Source organism: Ictalurus furcatus, chromosome 2, assembly GCF_023375685.1.
Source record: "Ictalurus furcatus strain D&B chromosome 2, Billie_1.0, whole genome shotgun sequence".
Lineage (NCBI taxonomy): Eukaryota > Metazoa > Chordata > Actinopteri > Siluriformes > Ictaluridae > Ictalurus > Ictalurus furcatus.
This window is the reverse complement of record NC_071256.1, coordinates 12,571,987-12,590,046: the sequence shown is the minus strand read 5'-3', so window position 1 is coordinate 12,590,046 and position 18,060 is coordinate 12,571,987. Positions and strand designations below refer to the sequence as shown.

At 37.7% G+C, this 18,060-nt stretch overlaps 1 long non-coding RNA gene across 1 annotated transcript; it reads right to left on the bottom strand.

Annotated features, from left to right (window-relative positions):
• Positions 1-2,390: 2,390 nt before the first annotated feature.
• LOC128622199 (uncharacterized) lies at positions 2,391-9,061 on the bottom strand. The gene is made up of 3 exons (XR_008388364.1): positions 5,991-9,061; positions 4,436-4,720; positions 2,391-3,924 (listed from the first exon to the last, which is right to left on the bottom strand). It is a non-coding gene; the product is annotated as an uncharacterized LOC128622199 (long non-coding RNA).
• Between the last annotated feature and the right edge of the window lie 8,999 nt (positions 9,062-18,060).

Below are 18,060 nucleotides of genomic sequence, written 5' to 3'. Positions count from 1 at the left end.
TTTCCAGAATTTTCACACTAACTGTTCCTCAGTGGTGGAATGAACTTCCAACCTCAGTCCGGACCGCAATCCGGATCTGTCACTATCTTCAAAAAACAGCTAAAAAACAGAGACCCACCTCTTCCATGAACACCTAACCAACCCCTAAAACGCCAACCCCACATTATCTTTAAAAAAAAACCACCAAAAAAACAAAACATACGCTGGCATTTACACCACTACTCTGCGCACTTTGCTTTTCTAGAACTCGATTAATAGATCTTGTATGGTAGCACTACTTGCATTGTTCTCCACTTGATATATTACTTTGCTTGTATTTCCTCGTTTGTAAGTCACTTTGGATAAAAGCATCTGCTAAATGAATAAATGGTATACTTTAGGCTTTAGGCTTTAAAGCCTGATTGACGACAAGGCAAGGAATGCAGCTGGATGTTAGGGGGCTAGGTGATGTGCACACACATTATTTTGTGCTGTTGGACACTGCATTTATGTCACACAAAAAAAAAGGCAGCAGTTTGTCTCCACTTTTCCTACACAGAAATTTTGGGAACAGACTGGGCAGGGTTTGATCAGTTGGCTGTGGACTTCGGATTGGGTAGGTCCAAAGTGTAAGGTGCTGTGTAAGGTGCTGGTACCTTGTGTGACTGTAACCAGGCAGGGTGGTGGGAGGTGTTCCTTACCTCTCTCTTCATTCCCCTCATGGACTTACCTCTGGGCCAGTCACGTGACAATATTTTAAGAAACCCTTTCAACTAGGTCACTGTGATCAATGTTCGAAGTGTTTGACTGGGGTCGGTGCAACCTTTACAGCTGTACAGAATATGTCAGAACACCCAAAGTGTAGAAACTATGACTCTAATATTGGTCCCAAAAAGCCAAAGGGAAATGTGTTTCCTTGTGGCTCATTATAACTCCATGACTGGGCGCCTGATGGCACCTGAAACTCTGTTCTGTTCTGTTTTATTGTAATTATAGGGAGAACTTCTGGATCAAATGTAATCGTTTGAAAGTAATAGTTTTTTTTTATTCTGTATACAAATGTAATTAATGATTTAAATAAAACCTTGTGTGCTTTATTAGACAATTTTGAATTAATGAACAAGACATTCTGTAGAAGTAATCAGTTTTAATAATTCAAAATTGGTTTAGCCTCATACACTGTTAATTACAATAACTAGCTGAAAGAACTATTGCTAAAAATAGAACAAAGACTTGAGACTTGACTTGGACTCCACCTCAAAGACTTGAGACTTGACTTGGACTCCACCTCAAAGACTTGAGACTTGACTTGGATTCCACCTCAAAGACTTGAGACTTGACTTGGACTCCACCTCAAAGACTTGAGACTTGACTTGATCTCCACCTCAAAGACTTGACTTGGACTTGGACCTCAGGAACTTGGGAACATATATGGATAGAAGCCATGGGGCATGTTAAACATAATTAAAGAACACTGGGAGGATGGTCCAACACCCAGTAAAAATGTTCAGTATCTCTTGGACCTGCGATTAAACACAGGAAAATGTGCCCCAGGACAAATACAGTGGCTATATAGTAGGTGAGACAATTTGCACTGGGAGATAAAGTCCCCATCTGGTTCAAAATGACTTGCCAAGTGGCAAGGACCATTCAAGGTCACACTGTGGGTTGGGGATGTTGACTATGAGGTGCTGCGAACAGGGGAAACCCACAGCATATTTACCACCTTACTGCAAAAATGTCAATTGCTGTACACAAATATAGTCCATCATCCAGCTCTATTTATTGTACTCAATTTGTTTAGGTCTGTTTTGTTTTTTCAGCCTAATAATGGCCTCCTTCACAGCTACCAAATACAAATTCAACACTTGAAATCAACTCCAGAAATTTTAACGGACAGACTCTGTAAAAAAAAAAAAAAAGGCTGTAATTTAAGCCACTTGAGATAAAGCTGAAAGTCTACACTTCAATTGCATCTTGATTGCTTCATTTCAAACCCATTGTGGTGGTGTACAGAGGCAAAATGACATAAATTGCATCACTGTCCAAATACTTAAGGACCCGACTATGTTTCACAGTGCAGGCACGTCAGACACTTACGCATACTCTGACATCAGCTAATATAGAGAATAATGATCTTCCATGATCATCCTCTTTTATCCCATATTCTCTTTAGTCTTTAGCCACACACTGCCAGTCAAAAGTTTGTGCACACCTGATTAAATTCAGTTTTAAACTAGACCAGAGACTGAAGGAAATGCAGCCCACAAATCCTCAGCATATGTAGGAACTCGTTCAAAACTGTTGGAAAGGCGTCCAAGGCTACCTTATGAAGGGGGTTGAAAGAATCGTAAGAGTTTGCAAAGGCAAAAAGTAACTATTTTGAAGAATCTAAAACATAAGATGGTTTGGTTTTCATTTATTCAATAATCGTTTGGGGGGGGAGGGGGGAGGGGCATACACAGAATAATTCCACATAAGTTATTGTATAGTTCTGATGTCTGCATGGTGCCCTGTAACCTAGTGTTCCCGGGACAGACTCCAGATCCGTCCAGTCAGATCCAATGAATGTCTTCACTATTATTTTAAAAGGTAGAAATTACTGAAAATATGGGAGAGAAAAAAAAAACCCCTCTCTATTACAATGCATGTCCAAACTTTTGAATTATACTGTACATTAACTAAAGAGACATGAAGTCAGTGACTAAGAGCTGAGCATGCTGGGGTTTCCTTATGCCGTATGGACCCAAGTCAAAACAAATGATCAAAACAGAATAAAAACATACATAACGAAAAAAAAGTACATAAGAAGACAATAAACACAGTACAATATACAAAAGTGGGGAAGGATGTTGCAGCCATGTTGCGGTGCACCTGGAATGTGAAGTGTGTGAAACACTCTGAAAAGAATATTATTTTGCACTATATATAGTACACTGAGTTATATAGTACACCTATAATTCATTTCTCTCTCTCTCTCTCTCTCTATTGTTTCCTCCCACTAGCTGAGAGTTCATCACTATCCATGACGTCTTTATTGGGGAGCAGCTCCGGATGTATGGATGTCTAATAAACTAGTTCATGGCTTTAGCCGTGTTTGGCTACTTTATGACTGCTGTTTACTCTCACAGTAAGGTCAGAGAGTCCACAGTCACACACTGATGAGAACTGTTGGATTTTACTAGTGTGTCTGTGTGTGTGTGTGTGTGTGTGTGTGTGCTCATAAACACAGGAGTGTTAATCCCATGGTATACATTACTGAGGCTTTAGGGACTGTGACAGACACTGAAAATGTTTGTCTATATTAAGCAACCTGATTCTCTACATCCTTCTCTCTTTCCCCATCACACTCTTCATCTCTCTCCGAGTGAACAGAGCTCTTTCTGCTCCCACTGCCCCCCCTATTTAATTGATATATATATATATATATTTAATGATGAACAAAGTGTACATACTGTATAGAACAGAACAACAAATCAGTGTTATAAAACAAAATTGTACAAGAAAAGAAAAGTACTTCCTGAATATAATATTGTTGCTGTTGCTTCTTTTTGTTCTTGATAAATGACAATACCTGAACACATAAATAGTGTTACAGTTTGGTGATTCAGTTTAAAGACTGATAAGAGTTTCATTAGAATTGTTGAGTTATTATTTGGTGGTTTAGTGGTTAGCACATTTGCTTCGCACCTCCAGGGATGGGGGGTTCGAATTCCTCCTCTACCCTGTGTACACAGAGCATGCTCTCCCTGTGCTTCAAGGGTTTCCTCCGGGTACTCCAGTTTCCTCCCCCAGTCCAAAGATATACACTGTAGGCAGATTTGCATCTCTAAATTGTCCGTAGTATGTGAATGTGTGTGTGAATGTGTCCTGCGATGGGTGTCCAGCGTGTCCCCTGTCTTGTGCCCCGAATCCCCTGGGAAAGGCTCCAGGCTTCCCACGACCCTGTGTAGGATAAGCGGTACAGAAAATGAATGGATTGAGATATTACTTTTTTTTTCCACAAATGCTGCTATAATTAAGGAAGAGTATTTTGTAAAGGTAAAGGGTAACGCTGATAAGTAGGTCTCACCTCTCTTTAACTGTTGCTATAGTGTGATTTATTTTGTCTTATTTTATGTTTTTTTTTTTTTTAAATCTCAAATCAAACGTGACTTCATAATTTCACATCCATGTAATAGAATTGGGTTTTATTATTGAATTTACCAGTTTCCATATTTTGCTCTCTCTCTCTCTCTCTCTCTCTCTCTCTCTGTCTCACACACACACACACACACACACACACATACACACTGAGGATGTGCTATATTTGAGTGTGTGCTGCCACAGTGACCCATATACAGTAGAGCAAGGAACTGTGGGGATTTATATTTTTTAGTATTTTGACTGATATAATGAATTCCTTTTTAACAGATATGATGGAATTCATGCTTACAGACAGGCTACATGATCTCACCTGGTTGCTTCCATAGGCAACAGCACACTAGGACCTATACTGTGAAAGGTTTGGCAGTCCACATCTGCTCTAAGTCTCAGTAGCCTCAAAGACTCACAGATTCTGCAGTCCTTTCCTCCACCCACCCGAATTCCTTTGCTCTCTCTTTCGTCCCATTTCTTTCTCTCTCTTTATTTCTCTCTCTCTCTCTCCCTCTCTCCTTTTCGTTTCTTCTCTTGAGCTCTCTTTTTACCTTCTCGGTTTTTTCTTCCCACTTCAGAATCCAGATGCCCCAGTGACCCATTTCTATCAGAAAAAAAGTGACTCTGGTAGTGGATAATCATTATTATGTAATCTATGCAGACGTAGAGTTAGTTCATCAGTCAATTTTTGGACCTTCAGAAGTTGGACTTTGCCATGAAAGTCTTAAATTCAGATTGCACTGTAAACCCTGTGAGCTGCATTTTTATTCAGTTACATAAAGTGTGTATTTGCCAATAAAATACAGTACAGTGTAATATGTGACACACTATGGGGATTTTGGGTGACATAAAATAGGGGGGGGGGTGGAGATTGTGTGCTGATTGTGAATTTTCCTCTGGGATTACTTATCTATCTATTTAACTAACTACCATATTGTTGCACAATTCCCTGATCTGAGAGAGAGCAAGAGGAGAAACAAGTTTCTGTCAGGTAAATAGTAATGTTAGCTAGGAATGATATTTTACCTCATGACACTTTATATATTTGGTTAATTACACTAGTTATAGTTACTTAGAGAAAACAGTCTTCACTGAAGTGCAAAGCTCATTATCATTAATGGTATCTAATTACATCTAATAGCATTAACTAACTAACTACCTAGATAGTTATTTAGCTAGTTGTGTAATGCTAAAATAGCTAACTAGCAATCAGTCTGTAGAACATTCATGCTTACCCATTGGTAATAGTCCATTTTTCTGAAAGCTGTTTGCCTTGATTCAATATTAAACCACTACCAGTGGCTCAGACTGTAATTTTTGTAACATGGGGTTGTGACATTCGTTTAACTAGACGCTGAGTACCTAGGTAAGGTTAGTTGTTACATTTACAATTGCTTTACATTTTCACAGGGTGTCCCAAAAGTGTCTCCATACATAGGGTAAATTAAATTTTTTTTTTTTGTAAAATGTCTTCCAAAAATATTTTTTTTTGATAGCCTTTAAGAATGCCTTTGACAAAAGAAGAACGTATTGAGATCATCCTCATGGCTGGATTGGGAAGCTGTCGCAAGGTTGCGATGGACTTTAACAGGAAACATGGTGAGCACTTTACACACGACACTGTTGCCAAACTTACTAATAAATTCAAAAAGACTGGAAGTGTTGCAGACTGACCCAAAAGTGGATGTCCACGAACATCCGCTGAAACATAGTCAAACATACTGTATGGAGACTTTTGGGACACCCTGTATTTATTTGTTTGAGGTTACTTTATGGGTATCTGAATATGAAAAATAATAAACCTTTACAGCAAATTAAATGGTAAGCACGTTGTCAGCATTTGATATCACTTCACATATACAGTGGATACTCACACATAGCAGGGGCGTGTTGACGTGCGTTCCCACTTGCCATTTTTTCTCATCTGCCCTCACACATTTTACATTTAGCCTTATGGGAATAGCGTTCCCGTCTGCATTTTTTGGTCGCAAAAGAGCATCCAAGGTTCAACTTTTCAGAAAATTCCCAACTGACGTCAAGAATTAAAAATTTATTTTTTTTTGCTTTACCTCCAGTCATGTTGCAAGTTGGGGCAAACGAGGAAAAAACCATGGAGGATAAAGAGCTGGTGAAGAATTAGTCATCCAAAGCTGCAGCGAAGCAAAAACAACCCTCAAAAAATCTTTATTTAATCTTTATTACTGATAATAATAAATCTAATCTATATAGCAAACCCAGGATAGTTAGTTAGCCGATACTAGCTAGAAAAAGAAAGAGCATTGTTATGATTATGTTATGGCTTGGCATTATTTTTTCTGAAAGTGTGAAAGCACCCTTACGCTGTAGGAAACATTAGTTACCTGCAGTCGAGCTACCATACACAGAGCTAGCAGTTAGGTGTCATTCTCTAATTTCAGACTAATGACCACATTCATTCCAGTACATATAGCACACTGTGAGCTCTGAGTGTCTCTGGTGTTCAATACATCCGTTCTCTGTAATTCTAGCACATCATCCAGGTATTAATAGTGCACTAGCATGTGAAGAACACAGTTTGAGACAGAGATATAGTTCCTTACACAAAATACTGATCAGTATGTAAAGAAAGGTCCAAGTGTTCTAGTGCAATTTGGTAATATGTGGCATCTCAACCATTAAATTTCTTTTTTCAAATTGGAGTTTCGTGTTTCGTCCTTCTTGTCTTCATTCTTGCTTAGCTCCAAACTGCTATGTTCCTCAGCTGTGATTCTCAGATAAGCTTAAAGCCAACATTTTGGAAATCATCAATACGCATTGCATGCTTGAAGTGGGGAGAGGGGTGGGCTTGACCATGAATCACATGGACGGTCATGCATACATAGGATGCTCTGACCTAAACCCTCTCCTATGAGATGATGCATAGTCCTGTCATACTTTGTTCCATTTAAGTTTTAACTCCTTAATATCAACAGCAAACAGTGCATTTACAGTGTCCCTGTAAACAAAGCCTAAATAAAGAATTCCAGCTGCCCTCAGTAGTGGACTTGGACTTTTCTCTCCAACTGTTTATCTCAATTAGTCTTGTCTGGCCCAGAACTAATTTTAGCTGAATTGGCCCTTGTTATTTGAAAAAAAGAGGGCAGGTCACACTGGACTCAATATATGTGGGTTGATGATAGGGTTAATATACTTTTGTTTTTTGAGTGTGTGAGGCTGAGTGATGATTGTATTTTCTAAAAAAAAAAAAAAAGAAAAGAATCAATTATTCAGACTCGGATTCAGTGCTCTATTTTTAATCTAGGTTGCACTACTTTTCAAATTAAAATCATAACAAAATGGACAGCATGGTGCTGTAGCAACAGGTCCTTGGTTCGATCCTGAGCTCAGGTTACTGTCTATGTGGAGATATATAGTCGGCTCCATACATATTTGGACAGTGACACAATTTTTGTAATTTTGCCTCTCTACACCATCAATATGGACTTGAAATGAAGCAATCAAGATGTGATTGAAGTGCAGACTTTCAACTTTAATTCAAGGGCTTTAACAAAAATATTGCATTAACCTTTTAGGAATGACAACTATCTTTTTTTTTACAGAGTCCCTCCATTTTCACAAGCTCAAAGTAACTGGACAAACTATATATTATAATCAAACTATTACTTGATTATAAAATCAAGATCATTTTTAATGCTTGGATGCAAATCCTTTGCAATGAATGACTGTCTCAAATCTAGAAACCATGGACATCATTAAATGCTGAGTTTCCCCCCTTGAGTTGCTTTGCCAGGCCTTTACTGCAGCTGCCTTCTGTTGCTGCATATTTGTGGGTCTTTCTGCCTTCAGTTTTGTCTTCAGTAAGTGAAAAGCATGCTCAATTGAGTTGAAGTCAGATGACTGATTTGCCCATTTATGAACATTCCATCTCTTTGCATTAGGAAGCTCTTGGGTTGCTTTCGCTGTATGTTTTGGGTCATTATCCATCTGTACTGTGAAGCACCGTCCTATCATTTTTGCAGCATTTGGCTGACTCTGATCAGTATAGCTCTATACACTTCAGAATATTCAGCCTGCTACTTCTATCAGCAGTCACATTATCAATAAACACCAGTGACCCAGTTCCATTGGCAGCCATACATGCCCATGCCATAACACTACCTCCACCATTTTGGACAGATGATGTAGTATGCTTTGGATAATGAGCCCTTCCTTTCCTTCTGCATACTCGTCTTTTCCCATCATTCTGGTACAAGTTAATCTTGGTTTTATCTGTCCAAAGAATCTTGTTCCAGAACTGGGCAGGCTTTTCCCTCCAATGTTTTCTAGCAGAGTCTAATCTGCTCTTTCTGTTCTTGAGTGTTACCAGTGGTTTCGCATCTTGAGGTAAACCCCTTGTATTTACATTCATGAAGGTGTCTCTTGATTGTAGACTCTGACAATGATACTCCTACCTCCTCCAGAGTGTCCTTGACTTGACAAGATGTTGTGAAGGGGGTTTTCTTCGACAAGGAAAGAATTCTGTGATCATCCAATTTAGTTGTTTTCCATGGTCTTCCAGGGCTTTTGATGTTGCTGTGCATTCCTTCTTTTCAAGAATGTACCAAATTGTTGATTTGGCCACTCCTAAAGTCTCTGCTATCTCTCCGATATGACTGTTTTGGTTTTTTAATTCTAATGATGGCCTCCTTGACTTGCATCGACACCTCTGGACTTCATATTATATAGTTATTATACAGTTCCCATGAATGGCTACCAAATGCAAATTCAACACTTGGAATCAACTCCAGATCTTTTATATCATTAATTTGTCATGAAATAATCAAGAGTGGTCTGGAATTTTGTTGGGGGGTGTTGTGCGGGGGGACTGAGTCAGGGGAGTGCATTTCAAGGGGTGGGGGGGCATTACAGTTTAAACTGGCTACCTTTTTTTCCCAGAAATGAAGAGGGTTTCTATCTTTTATCCACTCAAAAGCCTACAAAAGTGAGTTCTGCACAGGAATGCAATTTCTGCACATAAGCGTAGTGGGGGTATTCTGCGTGTGGTTATGCAATGTTGACATCCATCAATGGTCATACTACCTACAGAGTGCAGCTAATGGGAACACATCTCTATCAGAGTGCAAACAGTTACTTTAACTGCGATAGTAGAAACTTTGATATGAATAAAGCTGCGTACACGTACCTGAAATGATCCAGGTTTAATCTATTTTGAATGCCCTTATTCATCTTAATTTATTTTCACTGTCATAGCTGTCTAAGTATTATATCCACAGTTATATTAGCCTACATGTTTATTAATTCTCTCCAAGCAGAGATTCTTTTAACCGAACGGTATTTGTTTTGTTCCACACATATTCACATATGTTGTTCATTGACTTTTCATGTGCCTGTCTATATACTCAAGAAAGCATTTTGTTTGTAGGAGACATGTGTAATGCTATTATATATTATATCGGTATATATATATATATATATATATATATATATATATATATATATATATATATATATATATATATATGTTTATATATAGATTAAATTTACTCTCTGGCCAAGTAAAAGTTTTTTTATTTGTTTATTATTATTTATTATTTTTATTTATTTCATTATTTTCTTAGCTTGCTTGTAGAGACCACAGAGTGATACGTTACAATGAAAAATGACTTGCATTAATCCTGAAAGTACTTTAGGTTAAAATAAATGTTAAAGTGTGCCCCCTAAAAGCACAAGTGGCCCCAGCCTGCCTGACCCCCCCCCCCCCCCCCCCCCGGCTACTACAGCACTGCCTGTAGAAAAAAATGAGGAAATGGGCCACACCCGACCATGAAACTGCTTTTCAGTCAACCGTCCGATTACTTTTGAGCCTATGAAAATGGAGGGAATCTGCAAAAAAAGGCTGTAATTCTTAAACAGTAAATGCAATATTTTTATTAAACAACTTGAATTAAAGCTGAAAGTCTGCACTTTACTCGCATCTTCATTGCTTCTTTACAAATTCATTGTGGTGGTGCGCAGAGGCAAAATGACAAAAACTGTGTCCCTGTCCAAATACTTATGGACCCAACTGTACATGTTCTCCCCAGATCCATGTGGGTTTCTTCTGGGTTCTCTGGTTTCCTTCGACCTTTGAAAAAACACTGGCGACCTAAAACTTAAAATGCCCCCAGGTGTGAATGTTGGCGAGTGATGCTTGGTAAACTACTTTTCATATTTGTTCCTGTAAAACACCACACCTTTTTTTTTCAGAACTTACTGTTGACACTTTCTTCACTTTCTGACAGTTTCTCACATACACACACTCACTCACACACACACACACACACACACACACACACACTGACAGCAATGCGGTTACATGCTAACCCTAAACTCAAACAAGAATCCATACTTCCTAAGTAATAAGTAAACGGAGTTCAAAATACCCAGTTTACATGCAGCCCAAAAATCTGCTAATAATTCGCATGACTGTTCAGTCAGTCGCCTGACTGAGATCAATCCGATTGAAAGAGGTGGATAATTCAATCGATCTGTCACGCAGTCAAATGATTGACTATAATATGAAAAAAAAGTTGTGTCAGTATAAACGGTGCAAAAGTCTAAATTGTTGGTTGCTCTAACTTGTAACATGTACTATAAGCACTGTTCATATCGTAACCCTCTGTTGGATGAATGATTACATTTAAATTATCAAAAAAAATGCTTTGTGGATTTTTATTACTTGAATTAGTTCAAGCAATAAAAAATAAATGTTAAAAAAAATAATTAAAAGGTAGGAGTAGTTTAGATCAATTTTTGCCATATGGCAACAACGTGCATTGGTGGAAAGTATCATACAGTCAAAAATAACACAAAATGTATGACATTACAATTCCAATTACTGCATTTTCCAGACTATATGTTGCAGAGGGATTTTTTGCCACCTAGTAAGCATGTTATATCTTCTAGAAAGGAACTACAACTGTAAAAAGTATGTGGATGGATTTACTCACTCAAAAAACATACAAACATTCGATCCACACTTGATTTGGGTGAAGTATATTATGAACTCTTTCTCTTGAATTCTTCATTCTTTCCCCTGAAACTATGGTGCAGTTGTAAAATGTCTGAAATGAGCACAATTTCAAAGTACAATTATGTATCATTGCCTATCATAAATTCATTGTTAAATAAATTAATTGTTGCCGTATGGCAACACCATTCAGTAAAGGGTTTAAACATAGTGACAACTCTGTATATAATAATATTCTTTCATAATATTAATTCATTCCTCTTCTGTAAGAGCTTCATCCTGGTCAGGCTAGCGATGAATCCGGAGCCTATCCCGGGAGTGCTGGATATGAGGCTGGAATAGTCACACACACACACACACACACACACACACACACACACACACACACATTCATATACAGTATAGGGGCAATTAAATGCAGCCAGTTCTGACAACTACTAGAATGTTTTTGGGAAGTGGGTGGAAACCGGAAGATTTAGAGAAAACCCGGGGAGAACATGAGGAACTCTGCACAGTTTCACACTGACCCAAATCAGTGCTAATATTTTTTTATCCAGTATTTTTATCTGTGCATTTTTGAAACAGCGCAATTCCCCACCTCCCCCACACTCCAATAGCGTGCTAAATATATTGTTACATAGATATATAGTTGAGCTATGTACGAAGGGATTTTGTTAAACAGCCCGTACAATTACATAAAACATAATGTACAAACAGCATAGAAACATTCTCTGTCCATCATCAACTTAACACTGACAACACTTCGCTGCGGGCAAGGTTGTGAAAATGGCTGTATTGCTGCAAGTTCGTCAGATTCCTGAGGAGTGTGTGTGTGTATGAATGAGTCAGAGTCAGGGTGTGGTCCTACTCTGAGTCATCCCCCCCCCCCCCCACACACACACATCTACATACAGGATCAGGTTGAAATAGATAAAAGAATGGTGTATGTACATGTTTTGGTTTTCTCCACTTATGAGTCACTCAGTTCAATATCAATCTGTCATGTTAAAAAAGGGCTGAGTTGCAAAATCGTACAGGAAAACCGGTGCATCACAATATCACTTTACAGCATCGCATGTGTAATGGCTTGAACATTGCTTCAAGTGGTCCAGAGAGATCACTCTCAGCCAGGGGAGTAGCCAGGAGTTAATTTCAAGAGGCGTGTGGAAATGTACTATACAACATTATATTGTGAAATGTGACATGCTCATGCTTTTTGGGTGGATGCCAGACAGTAGGAGTAGGGGAAGCGTGCATGATTCTGATTGGTTAAATCTGGTGCTCACAATAGCATTAAAATGTTAATAAACAAACTCAGGCTATTTGAGTATGAAATTGTAATGGAATCTTTTATGAACATCATTACATACAACATAACTTGATGCGTATATATATTCACTTATAAGCACCCACAAGTAAGCATTTGGAACTGATGTAAAATATTTCAGGGGGTTCAAACCCAAAATCCAGCCCTCTAGCGACGCCTCAGCTCTCAGTCAACATCAGTTTATTAAAAGCACTGATTTCTCTCTTTTATACCTGTTTTTTTCTTAACGAAAGGAGGCTTAGGCTACTTATGCATGTGATTTGTGAGATCAAATCGTAGCCAGGTGTCTGAGAGAGAGCATTACTGTCCGGCTCTCTGTGTGGGAACGACAGCCTTTCTCCCTCGACCTGTCAATCAGTGTGACATGAGGAAACTTGTTCAACTTCACTTTCTCTGAATGGTAGCTGTGAGACTGGCTATGACTGAACTGGAAAAGAAAATTCCCGTTTTTCCAGTTCCCGTTATTCATGTTCCTGTTTTACATGTTATAGAACAGAGATTGATTAATGGCACATGTCATTACGTCCCCACGCCACGCCGTCTGACGTTCCCTCCAGAATTTCGAAATACAGTTCGTCTTCGTTATGGTACCGTATACAGTTTTGCGTGTTTTTTATTTAAAATTTTACGAAAGCTTCACGTGCAGTTAATTATTTGTCATGGTATACATGCAAATGGACGACTGCTTGAAGCCGTGGGCTGCGTCTAAAACCATGTACTTACCTACTATATAGTAGCCGAGATACATGTATTTCACCTACTATTTCACTCACTATGTAGGTGAAATACATGTATATAGTAGGTGAAATACATGTAAGTAGTAGGTGAAATACATGTATATAGTAGAATACATGTATATAGTAGGTGAAATACATGTATATAGTAGGTGAAATACATGTATATAGTAGGTGAAATACATGTATTTAGTAGGTGAAATACTTGTATATAGTAGGTGAAATACATGTATATAGTAGGTGAAATACATGTAAGTAGTAGGTGAAATACACATATTTTGGCTACTATATAGTAGGTGAAATACTTGTATACAGTAGGTGAAATACATGTATATAGTAGAATACATGTATATAGTAGGTGAAATACATGTATATAGTAGGTGAAATACTTGTATATAGTAGGTGAAATACTTGTATACAGTAGGTGAAATACATGTATATAGTAGAATACATGTATATAGTAGAATACATGTATATAGTAGGTGAAATACTTGTATATAGTAGGTGAAATACATGTATATAGTAGGTGAAATACTTGTATATAGTAGGTGAAATACATGTATATAGTAGGTGAAATACATGTAAGTAGTAGGTGAAATACACATATTTTGGCTACTATATAGTAGGTGAAATACTTGTATACAGTAGGTGAAATACATGTATATAGTAGAATACATGTATATAGTAGGTGAAATACATGTATATAGTAGGTGAAATACTTGTATATAGTAGGTGAAATACATGTATATAGTAGAATACATGTATATAGTAGGTGAAATACGTATATAGTAGGTGAAATACTTGTATACAGTAGGTGAAATACATGTATATAGTAGGTGAAATACATGTATATAGTAGAATACATGTATATAGTAGGTGAAATAAATGTATATAGTAGATGAAATACTTGTATATAGTAGGTGAAATACATGTATTTAGTAGGTGAAATACTTGTATATAGTAGAATACATGTATATAGTAGGTGAAATAAATGTATATAGTAGATGAAATACTTGTATATAGTAGGTGAAATACATGTATTTAGTAGGTGAAATACTTGTATATAGTAGGTGAAATACTTGTATATAGTAGAATACATGTATATAGTAGGTGAAATACATGTATATAGTAGATGAAATACTTGTATATAGTAGGTGAAATACTTGTATATGCAAGCATTTCACCTACTATATACATGTATTTCACCTACTGTATACAAGTATCTCATCAGCAAAAACTTCCCTATATCAACAGTTACACGTTCTGTAAAGCCGTTTATGTGGAGTGTCTAGCCTACAAATCCCTGCGCAGATTGTATCTAAAGAAACAGTGACCTTAATCTACAGCAATAATATAAACCTGTGATTTGCCTTGTAGCCCGAGCTACTGTCAGAGCTGCGGTTATAGAAAATGAATCTCAACACCTTCCGACCAATCGGATTTGAGATTTCGACAGGGCTATAATAATGTAATAATAATCAGGTTTCGTCGTGTGTCTTAGTACTGATATATCGACTCAGCCCTAGTTTGGTTTTCCGTTTTCGTTTAATGCTCTTAGCATACCAGTGTGGTTCATTATAATGTGCCATCCAAACACTGTCATGAAGTTTTTGGCTATGGATGGCTCTCAGCACTTGGAAGTGATGTGTATGTGTGTGTGTGTGTGTGTGTGTATGTGTGTGTGTGTGTGTGTTAATTAGAGGTCGTGCAGGGAGAGAGGCTTGAGATTCTACACACTCAAGGCCTCTGAATCAAACAACCTGGTGCTTTTTGGTGGTTTTTTTTGCACTTTCATGCCAAATGGTATCAATCCAGCACCAGTGGAGCAAAATGCTCAGGGCACGGTCTTTATAATGAGGTGTAGTTGCACACTGAGTCACCATTTGATCAGATCCACATACCATATATACTGTAGGTCTCTTTGTAGGAATTACTGACTGTAGTTCATCTGTTGTTGTACGCAAGCCCCTTCTACCCCTAATCCAGCAATGGAAAGAGACCACCACAGGACCTTCACTACCACATCAGATATGTATGTAGTGGACCTTTCCACCACCTGGAACCATCAATCTAACATAGTCCTGTGATATAAACAATAATTAAGGACTACTAAATGACGTCATACAACAAATGAGTCTAGTTCCCATGTGCCTCTTAAGACTGTATATGTGTCTAATAAAGAATAAACAGCATTTTAAAAAATTATGATGTCATTTATATTCTATAGTTACTCATATATTATAATATAATCATAATCAAAGTCAGTTTCCTGAGATGTGAATAAGATAAACACATTTTCGTGTGCGGATTAAACATGTGCTGATATTTCTCTTCCATGCCATGATAATTATATCAGGATTTACAATATTATCACTCATGCTGAACTATAGAACAAGAATTATGACTGTCTAAGACAAATAATAACAATATTTACATATTCAAAAGCAAAAGAGATCCACAGTGATCTCGGCTTCTTAAACCCAGTAGCTTTTGTCTATAGAAACAGCCGTTACTTGTTGAGTAAATGCGTCTTGTTTTGCTAGATTTAGGACAGATGTGCTGAATAAATCCATGTAACTGATGTTTATTCGGGTTTCAAGTGACATATTGCAAATAGCGAACCATTTCCAGAGTTTTCTGTGGCTGGCATTCTATCTACACAACCATGCCATTATATTATTTATACCTTATGTAGTGAGCACATGTAGTGCATTTGGGATTCCTGCCTTAAGGTATGTCGGAGGCTTAAATGATGAAGAGGAAGAGGTTTTTATGTGGATCTCAGGTCATCTAGGAAAGTAAAACAAAACAAGAAATATTTTTCGAGTGATAATAAGTAATAGCGGTGCGAACCGTACGTAAACAACGATTTCAAACGATGTGATTATTTTGTTATTGTTCAGTCCCTCCAGGATTTTTGTCATTTTGCGATCGCAGAAATGAATGCGAATCCAAATTTTCAAAATCGCTGCAGATTTTCTGCAGATTTGGGCCGAGACGTGTCATGTCACGTCATCACGACGCGCATTCAGCCAAAGCCCTCTTCGATTCACATGCATCGAACATGCATACAGCTAAAAGGTGTCATTTACGAACATTTACCCTACAAAATCCTGTATGGACTGGTTCGTGTTGCTGCTTAACAAAGCAACACTATTTTTGTCGGTGGTTTATGTGAGTGCTCATGTTGTATCTGTGACAGTATAGCGTAAATAAAATCATTCTGAGCAGTTAATAATGAACGAATGCTTACTAAGTAATAACTAAATAATAGCTTCATTATTAGTAGTTAATTATTAAGTAGTTATTAATTAATTAATTAATGCATCCGAACGCTATTTTTAAAGCTCGAGCCTATCTACTATCTCAAATTAAACGCTAGATATTTAGCACAATATTGTGCACGTTCCACGTCGTAGCATCATGTATAATCGATTATTGAGCATATGGCGCTGTGTCATGGATTGTGTATCGCAGGTCTTCTTTATCACCATGGCGTGCATGCATTAGATCATCTGCGCAGAGGACTTATGGTGGTGTCTCTGTGGAAGACGTGTTAAGACGAGACTGGAGAAGAAGAAGAAGATGAAGAAGAAGAAGTGTGCTCGCTGAACATTGCAAGAGCAATAAGGATTTTTAGGGGCATTATGACTGGGTTAATAAAACACAGCTGCCCCTAAAAGTCCCTCATTTTTCTTGCTGCCTCTCGTTCGTCCACGCTCTCTTTCTCGGTCTCTTTCTCTCTCACTCTTGCTGTGGCCGTAACGCCGCTGTCAGCCGTCCAAAAGGAGAAACTTTAGAAAGAGAGTGTAGAGAATTTTCCTCTCTCTTTCTCTCTCTCTTTCTCTCTCTCTCTCTCTCTCTCTCTCTCTCTCATACACACACACAGCCTCCAATCACACACATATGCCAGAGGCTTTATACGTTGCTCTTATAAAGTGGGGGTTGCTTTGGGATCTGAGCACCGGGCTGGGAGAGGTTATTGAGTTCAACATGCTTCTTTTTTTTTCCTTCAGCGAAACTTTTTTTTTTGCGTGTTTGGACTGCGCTCACCATCCTGCGTGTTAAAAATAGGCAACAGTTGGATTTCAGAACAACAAGATGACAGATGAGGTCTAACAACATAAAGAAAGAAACAAAATGTCAGCGGTACTCGTAGCTCTGCACCAGAAAGTGGAATGTTTTGAGTTCAGATCCCGTTACTGCCAGAGAGCCACTGTTGGATCCATTAGTGAGACCCTTTAAACAGTTATTATTATTATTATTATTATTATTATTATTATTATTATTGTTGTTGTTGTTGTTGTTGTTGTTATTAGTGTTAAACTCTGCGCTTGTCTGTCCTGGATAGGAACGAACGAAATAAAGAAATGTGGACAGATTTATCTGCTATGTCTTACGTCTTATAATACCATGACATACTTCCTTTCTTTTTCTTTTCGCCAAAGCTCTATTCTGGCCTAGATGTGCACTTCCTGAAGGAAATACTGTGCATTGGAATGGAATTTAAAAGGATGGAGGAATGAAAGAAAGATTTAAGTGGGGTTTTGGGGGGTTTTTTTATGTTTTCAAAAGCTTAACAGTTTGAAAGTGTTAAAAGGAGGAGGAAATAGAGGGTGGGGAAATAGAACTAGAAAAAAAGGAAAGAAGGAAAAAAGAAAGGAGAAAAAAACTATTTAAAAAAAGAAAGAAAGAATGAGAAAAGTAGAGGAAGTCAAAATAAATAAAAAAAAAAGTAAATCAAATGAAGGAATCTGTGACAGAAGTGATAGACGAGTATCTGTTTGATTTCTTCATTGCTCTTCATATCTGACGTCAGCTTACGATGTCATAACGTCCATTATGGCTTCATAAACTGGAAGTTGTTCTTAATCTACAGTATTTCTTTTTTTTTT